Genomic DNA, 18,403 nt, shown 5'->3' with positions numbered 1-18,403 from the left:
GTCACTATAGGCAGGACTCTGTTGTTTTGCCCATACTTGGATGTGGGTTGCAGTCCTGAGTGACAGTCCCAGGGCAAGGAGGAGTACTAGGCACACCAGAGGTTGTGGCTGCAGTGAAGAAAGGAATCTTCATCACAGTTCCACAACAGAAAAAAGCACTTGTGGTTGCTCACAGACCAGAGCATAGGCCAGGAAGAGTAATAAAGGCACCTCTCCTTAGATCATAACACACTGGAAGAGTTGAAAACTTACAGGTCCCTAGAAGTATCTCTGAAAACAGGTGCACAAAAAACGTGAAGCTTGGGACAATGTAACCACCACCCTGGAAGCAAAGACCACTTTAACAAAGAGTTAAAAGGCAAGAAACAGGCTGGAAAAAGAGCAAACAGCAGGAAAAATTCTGACCATAGAAAGTTACTATCATGACAAAGAAGATCGAAACACATTCAGAAGAAGATAACAAAGTCAAAACTCCTACATCCAAAGCCTCTAATAAAAATAGGAATTGGCTTCAGGTCATGGAAGAGCTCAAAAAGGATTTTGAAAATCAAGTAAGAGAGGTAGAGGAAAAATTGGGGAGAGAAATAAAAGTGATACAAGAAAAACATGAATGAAGAGTCAACAGCTTGGTAAAGGAGACAAAAAAAAAATACTGAGAAAATAACACCTTAAAAGACAGACCAGGCCAAATGGTAAAAAGAGGTAGAAAAAGCCAACAAGGAGAAGAATGCTTTGGAAAGCAAAATTGGCCAAACAGAAAAGGATATACAAAAATTCACTAAAGAGAAGAACTCCTTAAAGAGTAGAACTGGCTCAGTGGAAGAGGAGGTACAAAAGCTCACTGAAGAAAATAACTTAAAAATTAGAATGGAGCAAATGGAAGCTAGTGACTTAATGAGAAATCAAGAAAGAATCAAACAAAATCAAAGAAATGAAAAAAAAATAGAAGACAATGTGAAATATTTCATTGAAAAAATAATAGATCAGGAATATAGATCCAGGAGAGATAATATTAAAATTAACAGACTATCAGAAAGCCATGATAAAAAAAATAGACATTATCTTTCAAGAAATTATCAAGGAAAACATGATATTCTAGAACCAGATGGTAAAATAGAAATTGAAAGAATCCACTGAGCATTTCCCAAAATGAAAACTCCCAGGAATATTATAGCCAAATTCCAGAGATCCCAGGTCAAGGAGAAAATACTACAAGCAGACAGAAAGAAACAATTCACATACAATAAAACTACAGTCAGGATAACACAAGATTTAGCAGCTTCTACATTAAAAGATCAGAGGATTTGGAATATGAAATTCCGAAGGACAAAGGAGCTAGGGTTACAACCAAGAATCATCCACCCAGCAAAACTGAGTATAATCCTTCAGGGGAGAAAAACTGACATTCAAGGAAATAGAGGACTTTCAAGCATTCTTGAAGAACAGATCAGAGCTTTAACAAAAAATTTACTTTCAAATACAAGACTCAAGAGAAGGACAAAAAGGTATGCATGCAAGGGAAATTGTAAGGGACTTAATAAGGTTAAACTGCTTACATTCCTACGTAGGAAGATGATACTTGTGACTCATAAGAACTTTCTCATTATTATGGCAGTATGAAGGAATATATATAGACAAAGGGCATAGATATGAGTTGAATATGAAGGGATGATATCTAAAAAAATAAAATTAAGGAGTGAGAGAGGAATGCACTGGGAGAAAAGGATAGGTAGAATGGGAAAAATTTTCTCACATAAGAGGCAAAAAAAAAAAGCTTTTAAACTGGAGGTAAAGTTAGAGGAGATGAGGGAGGTGAGTGAATCTTACATTCATCAGAACTGGCTCAAAGAGGATATAACATGTACACTTAATTTGTACAGAAATCTATCTTACCCTACAGAAAAGTAGGAGAGGGAGGGGATAAGAGAAGAGATGGCAGATAGGGGGAGGTAATAGTCAGAAAAAAAAACACTTCTGAGGAGGGACAAGGTGAAAGGAGAGAAAGTAGAAAATTCGGGAGAGAGGAGAAAAATAGGACAGAGGGAAATACAGTTAGCAATAGCAAGTGTGGAAGAAAAAATTTTTAAGCAAGTTTTTCTGATAAAGGCCCCATTTCTCAAACATTCTGAGTACTGAGTCAAATTTACAAATTTATAAAAATAAGAGTCATTCCCCAACTGATAAAATGATCAAAAGATAGGAACAGTTTTCAGATGAAGTAATCAAAGCTATCTAAAGTCATATGAAAAAATACTCTAACTCATTATTGATTGGAGAAATGCAAATTAAAACAATTTTAAGGTACTACCTCATACCTATTAGATTGGCTAGGAGGACAGAAAAGGAAAATGAGAAATGTTGGAGGGGATGTGGGAAAAATGAGACATTAATGCACTGTTGGAAGAATTGTGAACTATTTCAACCATTCTGAAGAGCAATTTGGCACTATGTTCAAAGGGCTATAAAATTGTGCATACCCTTTGACTTAGCAATACCACTATTCGGTCTATAACCCAAAAGATAAAACAAAAAAGGAAAAAGACCTATATGTAGAAAAATATTTATAGCAGCTCTTTTCTGGTGACAAAGAATTGGAAGTTGAGGAGATGCCCATCAATTAGGGAATGGTTGAACAAACTATGTTATGTGATTGTGATGTAATACTATTGTACTGTAAGAAATGATGAGCAGGATGCGCTCAGAAAAACCTGGAAAGATTTACATGAACTAATGCAAAGTGAAGTGCACTATGTACAAAGTAACAGCAATACTGTAAAATGATCAGCTGTGAACGACTTAGCTATTCTCACAATACAATGATTCAAGCCAACTCTGAAGGACTTACAATTAAAAATGCTATGCATCCCCAGAGGAAAAAAACTGATGGTATTTGAATACAGATTGAAGCAGACTTTTTTTCTTTATTTTTCTTTTGTTTTTTTTGTCTATGTTTTCTTTCACAAAACATGACTAATATGGAAATGTTTTACATGACTACACATGTATAATCTATATCAAATTGCTTGCCTTTTCAATGGGAGGTGGGGAGTGAGGGTGTAGGGAGGCAAGAAGGGAAAGAATTTGGAACTCAGAGTTTTAAAAATGAATATTTAAAATTGTTTTTACATGTAATTGGGGAAAAATAAGATACTAAATAGAAAAAAAAGGAAAAACCTACTTAACTAACAAAAAGTCCTTATTAAGTCTTCCCCCTAACCCCTCAATGTACCTATAATAAGAATGCATTACAGAAAGTACCCTAAAATACCATATCAGAAAGCACACATCCAATGTTTCTTCAATAATTTTAGAAGCATTTAAAATTGTTGACATTAGGGGAAATGTTGAGACACACCTGGAGAATCTTAACTAAGGTACAATGAAAAAAGTTATTAACAAAGCCCCACATTTAATGTATCATTTAGTCATGACTGCCTAAAGTGGGGAGTTCATAACCAGGGTGGGATCCATAAACCATGTGAACTTGGATGGAAACAAATTTTCAACTAATCTCTATCTGAAATTTAGCATTTTCTTCTGTTAATACTTTTCCAAAAAACATTTTTTTAGGAAGAATTCATAGGCTCCCCAAGACTTACAAAAGGATCAAAGGGCCTCTTGATACAAAAAGCTTAAGAACCTCTGCCCTGATTTAAAGGCTCCCTCAACTCTCCCCAATCCCCAATACCAGGGCCTCTTTCTGCAGGTTTAGAAGACGGCAGAACAATGGATCAGCAATCTTCCTCTAAATATAAGTGCCCATTTTTGTCAACTGGGGAGACAGGAGGAACTATTTTAAAATGCACCATTATTGTTTAAAGCAACCTTTTAGGTAACGCTATTTTTGGTGGGCAAAATATTTTTCAGATGACTTTTTCTGGCAAGGCAATGTAAAACACCAGCTTATAGTTAGGTCTTTGATTCAAGAAGACCTAGGTTCCAGTACTGTCTTGGACACATACTATCTATGTTACCCAAGACAAGTAAGTCACTTAACCTTTCAATGTTCAAGGGGTCTTAAATTACAGGTACGTGTTGATCTACAGAGTTCTAAGAAGTAATTGCACTGTGAATTCCTCACACTAATAAAATCACAGATCTGGGACAAACAACAAGTAACCACCATTTTCTACTCTCAAATAATTATAAAATGCTGAATTTAAATTTCTTTCATACATACACACACACATCATATCATATTACTTTGTCTTTTATGTATCTGGGGTCAATGCTCATCTACTTTACCACCCCATTGCTATGAATATTTGTACTGAACATTCAGGTTTTTTTTTCATACCTATGAAGTAGACAGATGAAGAAGTAGGCGCACAAAGATCAATTCCTTGCTTCTGACTGACCCAGCTGCTCACGAATTAGATGTCTAAGCTACTTTTTTTCCATCTTTAATTTCAAGCTTGTCTACTCAGTTCTTTGCATTACATTTAAAAATGTTTGCAGGCATTTATCATATGTTCTCCAGTCTTCTCTTCTCTGTGTTGTATATGCTAAAAATCCTTTATACCTCAAGAAAGTTATATCTCTAAATCTCATTTTATCTGTCTTTGTTAGGTCTCTAATTTTTCAGCAGTTGATTTATAATGAGTTTTAAAACTACAGTCTTCCTTTATACTAAGGATTGTGATGCTAAAGAGACAAAGGAAAAAGGCCACCAAAGGCACAAAATCTAAATATCCAACAATAGTGCTATGCTTCATATGCCTTCGAAGTCCCCTAAGCATTCAGCTACAAATTTTTTGTATGTTTCCTATGTCAAAATTAAAGCCACATAGAAAAAACTACACACGTGAATAATTTTTGGTTAAAGAATAAAAAAAACCACCTCAGGTTAGTAGAGAATTTGGGGAAGTAATTGAAAAGCTTTCTATCACCAACTTCAAGGGCACATTCAGGAACCAAATGGGAGAAGTGAAGTTGCTAATTTGATGATGCTAACAGTAAAGCTAAAATAAATTTTACATCTTATAAATAGATAGTAGAATAAAAGTATATTTGACTGAAGTGTTGAGAAATCTTATGCCATTCCAATTATTAAATTACAAAGGACTAAAAATAACACTTAGTATATGGTATGAAGTAGGGACATGGGGAGCTCAATATCTCCAATCTATGAACACATTAAAGGTCTCCAACTGTTACTGTAGGATCCTTTGTAGATACCACAATAATACAGTAACACAAGACAAATATTCTTATAGGCTATTTTTTCTTCTTTACATCAGTTCTACTGTGACAGAATGGGGACAATTCTAAGTTCCCAGTGTGCCAGTAGAAGACAAATTCTGGCAGATAATACGGAAATTTTCCTAGAAGTCTATGTGAATAGAGCCTTCAAGGATAGATTTGCTGGCAGAAATGCAAACTAGCTAAGAGTAAATAGACATCATGAGAAAGTTGGACACATAAAGCCAATAAATGAGAAGGCACATATCATCAAAGTAAGTACCCTAATGGAGGAAATCATGTATCCTTAATATTTTTTTTGGTTGTGGTGGTTAAGAGGTGAACAAGCTAGGCCAGGCAAGGATCTGTTCAAGGTTAAAGTCACAAAGTCTCTTAAAGTACTTGATAGCTGATAGCTGAGGAGAAGCTGTGAGAATTGTTCTTGCTAACCTCTGGCTGAGAGGGGACATGGCAAGAGTCTAACAATTAATACTACTTTTGTGGAAACTGGAAAAATGATGATGCCGATAACTGACATTTACACGTTTACAAAATGCTTAACGTGTATTATTATCTCATTAGATCCTCATGACCCTCTGAAGCACACGGCGCAGACATAACTGCTCCCATTTTTAAGATGAAGGCCCAAAAACACAGAATTAGTGGCTCAAGCTCACACAGCTAGTATGTGGCAAAAGTGGGATATAAGCCTAATTCTTCTAAGCTCAAATCTAGTACTGTATATCCATGACAAAATAAGTGCTTCCCTAGTCCACATTCACAGCCAAGATTTGCACAGAAAGATACATTCTGTTGTTTTTCAGTCATGTCCAACTCTTTGTGACCCCATTGGGGTTTTCTTGGCAAAGATGCTGGAGTGGTTTGCCATTTCCTTCTCCAGCTCACTTTACAGATGAGGAAACTAAGGTAAACAGGGTTAAGTGACTTGCCCAGGGTCACACAGCTAGTCTGAGGTGAAATTTGAACTCACGAAGATGAGTCTTCCTGACTGTGGGCCTAGCACTCTATCCACTGTGCCACCTAGCTCCTTATTACCCACTGTAATAGGAACCCATTAGAACATGATTCAGTTTTAGAGAGTAAAATTTGCTAGCAAGTTCATGTCCCTCAAAGCAGAGTAAGAATATATTGTAAACCTGTGAAATACAACTAGTTTGTATGTACAAAAATTGTACAAAGGAATTTCAATGGATTAATATTTTATAGGAGAAAGTTGAGCTAAATGGAAAAAATCAGAAAGAAAGCAATCTGGGGGGGCGGAGCCAAGATGGCAGCTGGAAATTGGGAAGAGAAATGAGAAGGATGCGAGAAAACCATGAAAAACAAGTCAATGACTTGCTAAAGGAGAACCAAAAAGATACTGAAAAATACACTGAAGAAAACAACACCTTAAAAAACAGACTAACTCAAATGGCAAAAGAGCTCCAAAAAGCCAATGAGGAGAAGAATGCCTTGAAAGGCAGAATTAGCCAAATGGAAAAGGAGGTCCAACGGACCACTGAAGAAATTCCTTAAAAAATACCTTAAAAATTAGATTGGAGCAAGTGGAAGCTAGTGACTTTATGAAAAATCAAGATATTATAAAACAGAACCAAAGGAATGAAAAAATGGAAGACAATGTGAAATATCTCATTGGAAAAACCACTGACCTGGAAAATAGATCCAGGAGAGAGAATTTAAAAATTATTGGACTACCTGAAAGCCATGATCAAAAAAAGAGTCCAGATATCATCTTTCAAGAAATTATCAAGGGGAGAACTGCCCTGATATTCTAGAGCCACAGGGCAAAATAGAAATTGAAAGAATCCATCAATCGCCTCCTCAGATAGATCCCAAAAAGAAATCTCCTAGGAATATTGTCACCAAATTCCAGAGCTCCCAGATCAAGGAGAAAATACTTCAAGCAGCCAGAAAGAAACAATGTGAACATTGTGGAAACACAATCAGGATAATACAAGATCTACTAGCTTCTACATTAAGGGATCAAAGGGCTTGGAATATGATATTCTGGAGGTCAATGGAGCTAGGATTAAAACCTAGAATCACCTACCCAGCAAAACTGAGTATCATGCTCCAAGGCAAAATATGGACTTTCAATAAAATACAGGACTTTCAAGCTTTCTCAGTGAAAAGACCAGAGCTGAATAGAAAATTTGACTTTCAAACACAAGAAGCAAGAAAAGCATGAAAAGGTGAACAAGAAAGAGAAATCATAAGGGACTTACTAAAATTTAACTGTTTTGTTCACATTCCTACATAGAAAGATGATGTGTATGATTCATGAGACCTCAATATCATAGTAGCTGAAAGGAATATGCATATTTATATGTGTGTATATATATATATACATATATACATATATATGTATATATATATATATATATATATATATAAAGTGAATGTGAAAAAAAAAAGAAAGCAATCTGAAGTCATGGCTGTATTTGAAAAATAAAAATTAAGTTAAATATTTTATACTACTCTTCCTGACAGAATCACTTGAAATATTGTCAAATGCATGTAAAACCTAGTTTTAAAAAATACTGGGGTGAATATGCAACATGGAATAAATTTATATGGCTGAGTTATCAATCTCCCAGATTAGGGATTTATAATAAACCAGATCCACAGATAATCACCAGAGTGGGTCTGGAAATGTTACCAAGAGCAACAAATCAAGAAAAAGAATTAGAGGCATAAACAGAGGAAAAGGAGAACAAACTGACCCCATTTGAACACAAAGTAATGGTTTACTTAGAAAAACTCAGAGAATCAGCAAAGAAGGTAATTAGGATGATAGTTTCAGTAAAGTAATATGATACAAAATAAGGAGACAAAAATTAGCAGTTTTTTCTATACAAAATTCAGAAGGAAACAATAGAGAGGTAAATTCCATTCAAAATATCTACAAAATACATTAAAGTCTATAGGAATAAATCTACAAAAGTACATTAAAGATTTATAAAAAAAAATCTAATTACGAAACATTCTTTCAAAAATAAAGAATGACAAATAGTTGGAGTTTAATTGATGCTCAGGGTTCAGCTGTGCCAATAAAACAAAAATGGCAATATACACAAGCTAATTTATGAACTTAGTACAATGCCAATTAAACTAAGTATAGAGTATAGAAAAGAGTATAGAACTAGAAAAAATAACAAAATTCATTTGGATGATCTAGAATTTCAAGGGAAATAATGGGGGAAAGTAGGAATAAAGGGAATACATCTTCAATTTCTCAACACGTAAAGCAATAATCATCAAAACTATTTGCTACTGGTGGAAAAAAAATACGAAAATGAATTAGTGGAACAGAGTTAAAAAGCCACAATTAGAAACAATTTAACTCAGTAACCCAGTAGTGAATAAACTTAAAAATAAAAAATTAATGAAGGCAGAAATCCCCAAGTGGAAAGATCTGCTGAGAAAACTCCTAAGCAGTTTTGCAGAAATTAGTTATAGCCCAATATCTTACACTGTTTACTGCAATAAGCTCAAAGTGAATATTCAGCTCAAAGTAAATATTCAATGTGAAAACAAAAGATTATACCTTTTCCATAAAATTTATATTTTTACACCAAAAGCATTAAAGGAGCTAAAAAGAGAACTGGAAACTGGGGAAAATCTTTCCATTAAGTAACCCTACTAAGAGTATATAATACGTAAGATCTATATGGAGTTGAAACAAATAAAATAGTTCTAAAAAGAATAGCAAACTTTTTTTTAAAAAAGCAAAGACTGCTTTGAATCACTAAAAGAAGAAAAATTCGAATCAAAATAACACTGAACTTTCATCTCACATCCAACAAATTGGTGAAGAATGAAAGAGCAGTGTTGAAGAGCTTGTGGAAAGACAGGCACACTGATACATTTCTGGCAAAGCCATAAATTGGTTCAATTGTTCTGAAAAGCTAATTGTTCTAATATTAAGACTAAAATGTCCATATTCTTTGACCCAGTAATAGCTCTGGTGGATATATGCCTCAAGGAGGATAAAGAGAAAGAAAGGCCTGATATACAATAAAATATTAATAGCAGCCCATATGGAGGCAGCAAGGCAATGGAAGCAAAGTAGATACCAGAAACTGGGAAATGGCTGAGAAATCTAAAGGCATAGAATATTACTAACACAATAATAAACAATCAATATGAAGAAATCTGAGAAGCCTGGGAAGACTTAAAAGATTTCATGCAGAATAAATTAATCACTATTATAAAAACAAACAAAATATACATGACTATCACAATGTAGATAGAAATGACAATAAATACGAAGCTGAATACTGTGTAACTGCAATGATAATAATCAAGCTTGACACTGAGAAGAAATGAGGAAGTTCACTCCCTTCTTTCACTGCAAAGGTGGGGGACAACAGTGTAAATATCACATACGTTGTTAAATGTGTTTTACTGTGTTGACTAATTCTATCAACCTATTTTTTTTCCTTTTTAATCATTGTTACAGTGTAGGCAGAGTCAATGGGAACAGGGAGGTGGTGATATAGATTCAGAAATAAATGTGATATCAAAACAAAAGGCATCAACCAAAAATATATTTTTTATCAAACAAAAACCAATATAAAAGATATCAATAAAGAGAAACAAAATAAGAAAGAATACAGATTTGCTATTTTATAGGAAGAGAGAAAGATACTGGAGAGCCTGCATTTTTTCATTGGAAGCCACATGATAGTAAGACATTCAGAGGAAGGCCTAAGTACTTTGAGTTGACTGTCTGGGGAGAATTCATTTTTAATAATACTTTTTCCCAATTACATGTAAAAACACTTTTAACATTCAGTTTTTAAAATTTTGTGTTCCAAATTCTCTTCCTCCCAGCTCTTCCACTGCCCCAAGATAGTAAGTAATTTGAAACAGGTTATACATGTGCAATCATGTAAAACATATTTCCATATTAGTCATGTTGCAAAAAAAACAGACAAAAATATGAAAAAATTAAAGAAAGTAAGAAACAGTATGCTTCCATCTGTATTTAAGCTAAATCCGTTCTTTGTCTGGAGGTGGACAGCATTTTTCATCATGAGTCCTTTGGAAATGTCGTGGACAATTGTATTGCTAAAAATAGCTAAGTCATTCACAGCTGATCATGATACAGTACTGTTGCTACTATGTAAAATGTTCTCCTTGTTCCATTTACTTCACTGTACATCAATTCGTGTAAGTCTTTCCAGGTTTTTCTGAAATTATCCTGCTTGTCATTTCTTATAACACAATAGTATTCCATTACAGACATATAACACAACTTGTCCACCCATCCCCCAACTGAAGGACATTCCCTCAATTTCCAATTCTTTGCCACCACAAAAAGAGCTGCTATAAATATTTTTGTACAAATAGGTCCTTTTCCTTTTTTTTAGAACTCTTCCAGGATATGGACTTAGTAGTAATATTGTTTGATCAAAGAGTATGCATCGTTTTACAGCACTTTCGGAATAGTTCCAAACAGCTTTCCACAACCATTATCATTAATTTTTTTATAATCTTGAGCTTTTGTTCTTCTAGATGAATTTTGTTATTTTTTCTAGCTCTATAAAATAATTTTTGATTGTCTGATATGGCACTGAATAAATTAATTTAGGTAGAATTATCACTTTTATTATATTGGCTCAGCCTACAAAGAGCAATTGAGACTTTTCCAATTGTTTAGATTTGACTTTATTTGTGTGAAAAGTATTTTGTAGTTGTGTTCCTGAGTTTGTCTTGGCAGGTAGACTCCCCAGTATTTTATACTGTCTATAGTTATCTTAAATATAATTTTTTCCTATCTCTTACTGATGGACTTTCTTGGTAATATACAGAAATGCTGATGTGGGTTTCTTTTATATCCTGAAATTTTGCTAAAGTTAATTATTTCCACTAATTTTTTAGTTCATTCTCTAGGATTCTCTAAGTATACCATCATATCATCAGCCAAGAATGATTGTTTTGTTTATTTGTTGCCTATTTTAATTCCTTCAATTTCTTTTTCTTCTCTTTCTATTGCTATAGGTAACATTTCTAGTACAATATTGAATAATACTGGTGATAATGGGCATCCTTGCTTCACCTCTGATCTTATTCGGAAGGCTTCTAGCTTATCCCAAGGAGAATTTATGAGAAGAAACGAACACGAGTTTCACAAGGTTGAGAAGAGTGAAATGTTGGAGAGTACACATATATATGTGAATTCATGAAGTATTAAATAAGCTCATAAAAGAAATAAATCATAAAACAAGATGAATATGTTGAGAAAACAAAGAGTATTCATATTTAAAGAAGGACACTAAATAGTACTGACCACCAAAATAAAATTTTAAAAGCCACAATAGAGCTGTGGCCATTGATTCAGAATCAAGTTCTAACATATTTTATTACTACGTATTTATGTTAAGTACTTAAAATATTAACATACATGAAGTACTTAAAAACGTTTGTTAAACTGAATTAAACTTTCATGAATGTACCATAGAAACTGTGTGCCATTTAGCATGGCAAGCACTTCTGGGTCCTGTGATCAACAAAAGGGACAACTAGGCATTTTCTCCCATTCTAATCAACCCTCAAAAATCCAAATTTAAGAATTACGCAAAAGAGATAAAGCAATTACAACTATTTTTTATAAGATAAAACGTGAACCTTATAATTAGTCAGTCAACTAGCATTTATTAAGCACCTACTATGTGCCAAGCACTATGTTAAGGGCTGAGGATACAAAGAAATGCAAAAGATGGTCCCTGCTGTCAAGGAGCTCACAGTTTAATGAGGTAGATGACATGCAAACAATTAAGTACATGATAGATACGTGACAAACTGGAGAGAGTCTCAGAAAGAACAGGCAGTAAAATTAAGGAAGACTGTGAAAGGCTTCTTGAGGTAGTTAAAATTTTTAGCTGAAATTTAAAGGGCAGAGATGAGGAAAATTCCAGACATGTTGGGGAAGGGGGATTGAGTCCCTGAAAATGCTCAGAGTTGGGAATGGAGTGTTATGTAGGAGGAAAAACAGATAAGTCAGTGTCACTGGACTGGAGAGAATGTGGAAGGGAGTAAGGTAGAACAACACAGGAGAGAAAGGAGGGAGACTGAGTTATGAAGAATTTTAAAAAACAGGGGATTTTATATTTGATCCTGTAAGTAATAAAGAGCTACTTGACTTTACTGAATAACAGGATGATACATGTGATAGAATCCTAATAAAGCTGCTCCCAGCCCCAAATATTCTAACTTCCTTATAGGCCCCACTGAACAGCAGGCTCACTGCTCCTACTTAGCCACTCACCCCACCACCACCACCACCACCCCCCCCCCCCCCCCACACACACACACTCTCAATAGCCTAACTTCTTCATACGTGCCTCACTGCTCACTAGAACAACAGGTATGTCCATGAACTCATAGTTCTCACAGAAACAACAGGCCTGTCCATGTGATGGGTTCCCAGCCACTGCTCCCAGACCCATTCCCACAGAAACAGGTGTGTCCATGCACTCAACTTCAATCACATCATCTATCTTGACCAGATGGGACCACAATAGCGAGCCAATTGGAGGGCAGCACAACCAGAATGTTTGACCACCAAAACACAGAAGGGACCCCTCCTCCATTACCTAATCCCTTAACAAACTCTTCTTGCCTTTTTAATATTAATCATATTCCTATATTCTATGTAAATTTTAATTGTATAATCAGCAGCTTTACTCTATAAAAATCCATCTTGCTTTCTCTGAAGTTGCTGGTTCCTCTTGGAACTTAGCCCACTTCATGAGAGGTGTCAATCTCAATAAATGCCTATACGTGGATTAGAGGTGGTCTCACTCTGATTTCTTTGAAACGGTTCCACCACAACATATCTTGAAACTGCAACAGTTTTTGGCATGGGCAGAGACTAAACCACAACACATGGTCAGATCTGTGCTTTAGGAAGATCAAATTGACAGCTGAGTGGAGGACGCACTGGAGTAAGGAGAGACTTGAGGTGGAGAGATCAACCAAAAGGCTACTGAAGTAGTGTAGACATAAAGTGATGAGGGCCTGTATCACGGAGATATCAATGTTAGAGAAGGGGAGTATATGAGAGATGTTACAAAGGCAGATTCTACAAGGACTGACAAATATATGGGGGCAGAGGATAAAAATGAGAATCAGAGGATGACAACCAGGTTATCAGCCTGGATGCCTAAACAGATGGTGGTAAAAGTAAACTTTGGAAGAGGGAAGTTTGGGGGACAAAGAGAATATGTTCAGTTTTAGGCATGTCAAGTTTAAAATGTCTTTGGGATATCTGAATTCAAGATGTCCAATAGGCAGCTAAACATGAGAATGGAGGTCAGGAGAGAGGTTAGGGATGGACAGGTAGATCTGAGACTCATTAGCACAGAAATGAAATCCTGGGAGCTGATAAGATCACTAAGTGAAATAGTATAGAAAAAGAGGAGAAAAAAGTCCATAATAGAGCCTTGGGAGATATCCACATTTATCAGACATGACCAAGGTGAAGATCCAGTAAAGGAAACAGAAAAGGAACTGACATATAGGAATGAAGAGAGCCAAGAGAAAACACTATCATGAAAACCTTGAGAGTAAGAGTGTCAAATGTCACAAAGAGGTCAAAAGGAAAGGACTGAGAAATAGCCATTAAATTTGGCAAATAATATCATTAACAATTTTGAAGAGAACAGATTCAGCCGAATGATGAGGTTATTAGACTGCAAAGACTTAAGAAGAAAATGAGAGGAAAGAAATAGGCAGCACCTGTTGTAGATGGCTTTCTCAAGAAAGGAGAAAATGGTAGCTAGTGGGGATAGAGGGATCAAATGAGGGTTTTTTGAGGATGGGGGAGACATAAGCATTTTTATGGGCAGTAGGGAAATAGCCAGGATATGATAGGTGACAACCCAGAAAAGAATTGAGGGGTAAGGGATTGGAGCTTGTGGTGAGAATAAAGAACAAGTCCTGGAAGGGAAAGGTAGATGTAGAGACAGAATGATAACAAAATAGGATCAGATAAAAGAATTTCACAGAACATAGATGTGGATGTAGAATATCTACGAATGATGATCAAGGTTATGACCATCTCTATGTATAACTGCAGCAGGGTGGAAGAGTAGGCCAAGGTGAATTTGTAAGTTGAAGAACTGGGAAGTTGAGTGTTTGAGGAAGTATTAATATGTATGCTGAAATTCCCTAGGTTGAGATGAGAAGTCATGGAGGATGGGAAGTTTGTGAGCCAGGCACTGAATCTGCTGAGGAAGGAAGAAGGAAGAAGAGTGTTCCAAAGGTCTATAGACAATAGTCACAAGAATCTTGATTGGGTAACAAATACGGATTAGATGGACCTCAAAGGAAGAAAGGTTGCCAAGTGATGGTGGGAGAAGGAGAGCCTTTGAGTGACAATAATATTCCACCTCAACTGCCATGACCAACGAATCAGGGGCATGAGTAAAAGTACAGCCAAGAAAGTTGGCCAAGGAAGCTGTGCCATGAGGAGAGAGCCAGTCTTAGTAAGTATAAGAAGATGAAGAAAGCAAAAAAGGAAAAGATTTAAGATGAAAGCTAGTTTGTTACTTGAGAGCAGCCATTGCTGAGGGCACAGTGGAAAAGCTGGGTAGCTTTAATGAGACTCTGAAGAAACTGGTTGAGAGGAATGGAAATAAAGGGGCAGTCAGTGAGGATTGGGGAAGTGGTAGGCATAAATAAGCTAGGGAGAGTGCATTGATGGAGAGAGATATAACAGCTGCTTGAGGAGGCAGGTACAGTGAAGACAGCTCCTGTGGCTACAAAGGGTTCCTGGATCACCTTGAGAGAGAGATGTAATGGATGCTCAGGGAGGCAGACACAGGCAAAGCAATCCTGAAGATTTAATCTTAACCTAGGCAGTTCGTGGCTCAGTTGTAGTTTGTCCTTCATTCTCAAAGAGAACCAGTGACATCAGGAGAGTGATGTCTTGACTTGCAAGTGAACTGGATTTAAGTGAGGCAGAGCTGTGCAAAGTCAGCAGCCTCACTCTCCTCCAGTGTCATCAGAGTCCAGGGGAGAGACATAGGTAGGGATGACAGGAGATGGCTCCAAATGCAGTGGGAGACCTTGGCCTTTTTAATCTAAGGTCTTTTCCAGATTTCAGTTTATCTGAGACAACACTCATTCAGTAGTTAAAGGATAGGTAAAAATTGAGGCAAAAGATGGCCTAGTTTGCCATCACAAAAGAATCAATCTGGGAGGGGAAGACCATCACAGAGTTTCTGCCCAGAACAAAATCAATTTCTATTTGCTCACTTTGAGCCATCAAAACCCAAACAATGAGCAAGTAAGGCTTGGGCTGGGGCCTATTATTGGCCAAGCAATGACAGCTAGAGTGATTTGGGTTCAAGTAGCTAGCTCCATTTGAATCTCAATGGGTTTTTATCAAAGCCTGGTTTTTCAGAGCTATATTTCAAGTAATCATAAATGAAAACTACATGAGACAAAAGAGTTAACTGTCCCAGTTTTTTGAAAAAAAAAAACAATGATAGAATAAATAAGTAGGGAAGAAAAAATCTAATCCCTAAACCTCAAGATACCTTGTCAAGTATAAGCGAGCAAAATTTACATTCCTTTGGACAGAGCCCTCATATTTAAGGGTGTGATTCCTCATGTGGACAGAGGGAGAAAAGGAGGAAATGGAAGGGGGAGGAGGAGAAGGAGGAGGAGGAGATAGCAGAATTGCCCAACCAGAACTGGCCTTCAAGAGAGATAAGATGGTTTGGAACAGCCACCATGAATCAGTTAGGTAGGAAAAGAATCATTGCCTTACTGCATGGAAGGCTCAATTTAGATTAGGTAACATGAATTTGAAGAGAACTCAATCGGCACAATTTTCTGATTTTTCATCAGCTGGGTCAAGACAACTGGCAATGGCCCCAGATTCAGTGGGAGACCTTGGCCTTTTTAAGCTAAGGTCTTTCCCAGGTCTCAGTTTGTCTAAGGCAACACTCACTCAGTACTTAAAGGCTGGGAAAGAATTGAGACAAAAAATGGCCCAGTTTGTCTTCACAAAAGAATCAATGTGGCTTCTAGCCAGAAACTCTGAGAGTGGCTCAGTGGATAAAGCCTGGAGTCAGAAAGACTTGAATTCAAATCTGACCTCAGACACCTACTAGCTATGTGATTCAGGGTAAGCCACTTAACCTCTCTATGCCTCAGTCTGCACAACTGTAAAACAGGGATAATAATAGTACCTACTTCCTAGGATTGTTGTGGGAATTAAATGAGGTAATATTTGTAAAGCTCTTAGCACCTCACTAGGCACACAGTAGGCACTTAGTATAACTTTACACTTATTCACTTCCCTCCCCCCCCAACCCTTAATCTCAAACACGATCATTCAGCATTGCCTTTCCCCTATACAACCTGATTCACAGACTCGCCCTCTGGGATCCACTCAGTAAATTCCTTGTTGCTGCTGCAGTTGTGGCCCAAACATCCTGCCCCAGCCTCTGACATCACCGTTCAATGGCAGCAACAATTAACAGACCTCAACTTGCCCACCTCTGTCTCAGCATCTTGCAAAGAAAGTGAAGGTATGAAATAGGAGAATACTCCGACCAAAGCAGCATCCTCCGTGTCACAGTAGCACTCAGCTAGGGAACTAAAAAACAGAAGGAACCCCAATGGGACAAGAAGCCAGCATGGTGGGCAGGAGGGAGGTAAATACGCTTAATCTGAAGTAAAGCAGACTAGAAATCAGATGAGGCCAGGTCTACCCTCACAGCAGTCACTTGGGGCAGGAACTAAGGCCAGTGAAACGAGAACTCCCTAACTTGGAAGAAGGATGAGATGACTTAGAGGTCCAGCCATCTAAGGGAAAAGAGTCAAGAAGTGATGATATAGGAATATAAAGAAAAAAAAGACTGAAATTATCAAAGATCTCAGCAAGAATAAAAACCATTTTTAAAATTGGGTACATGCAGATAAAACAACAGAGATGTTAACACAGAATGGACTATAGTCATCTAAATGAGTCCAAACATCTTTGAGTAAATATTGCTAGAAAAAGGAAATTTTAACCAATACCTGATGAGGCAGATGACCTTGTAGATTTCCAAGAAAGCACGGAAACACAAAAGGATTTTCCCATAATGTTCAAGAGAGAAAAGAGAATTGTGAAAGCAGAATTTATCCTGCAGGGCTGAAATAATGGGCAAAACACAAAAACTGGATTGAATCATTAGTGTTTCATAAGAAATGAAAGAGAAAATTACTGATTGGGAATACAAATACATAGATATGAAGGACAAAATACAGAAAAAGAGAAGCCATAAGGAGGAACATTAAAAGAACACATGGCGGGGGCAGCTAGGTGGTGCAGTGAGTAGAGCACTGGCTGTGGAGTCAGGAGTATCTGAGTTCAAATCCGGTCTTAGACAACTTGACACACGTACTAGCCGTGTGACCTTGGTCACTTAATCCCAACTGCCCTGCCTTCCCCCCTCAAAAAAAAAAGAAAAAAGAACACATGGTCTCTATGCAAAGAAAATATATTGATTTTGAAGATGGGATGAGTAAATATAACTAACTTAAAGATCAAAAGTCTCCCAGAAGAACATGACAAGTCAAAAAACCTGAATATAATACAAGAAATAATACAAGAAAACTCCCAAGAACTTCTGATCACAGAAAACAAAGTGCCAACAGAAAGAACCCATGGTTTGCCTCTAGAAAAAAGCCTGTTCTACAGATTTTCAAGCATATAGTGGTTAACTTTGTCAATTACGACAAACAACAACTTCTGTAAGTAACCAGGAGAAAGACCTGTGCCTTCAAGAGCTATGGCTGCAGCCCCTGTAGCAGCAAGAACCAGGCCATATCTTCCCAGGGGCTCCTTCCCAGAACGATGGCTATAACTATGTTGGTTTAAGGCCCTGGGCTTTTTCAGGAATGGCTTGGATTAGATGACCATTGAGATAATTTCCTGCTCTGAATCCTGTGATATTCTGAGTCTACAATTGCTCTCTTCTAATTCATCATGGCTGTTGGGAGAAAAAGCAATGCAAAAAGCAACCATAAAACAGAGAGAGAATAAAAATTACTAAAAAAACACACCCAAGCAAAACCTTATAACAAATATAAGGAGCAAGATATAATTTCACCTTTTGAAGCACAAGCTTTCATGATGATAAGACATCTGAGTTACTCCCTGAACAAAAAGGACTTAAATAGACAGCTATGGGAA

The 18,403-nt window shown here is 36.7% G+C and overlaps 1 protein-coding gene across 3 annotated transcripts in view; it reads right to left on the bottom strand.

Moving 5' to 3' along the window:
* Nucleotides 1–18,403, bottom strand: part of KDM4C (lysine demethylase 4C) — a 507,818-nt gene that overhangs the window by 183,079 nt on the left and 306,336 nt on the right. The gene's annotated exons all lie outside the window — the stretch shown is intronic.

This window comes from Trichosurus vulpecula, chromosome 9 (assembly GCF_011100635.1).
Source record: "Trichosurus vulpecula isolate mTriVul1 chromosome 9, mTriVul1.pri, whole genome shotgun sequence".
NCBI lineage: Eukaryota > Metazoa > Chordata > Mammalia > Diprotodontia > Phalangeridae > Trichosurus > Trichosurus vulpecula.
This window is presented reverse-complemented; position numbering and strand designations above follow the sequence as displayed.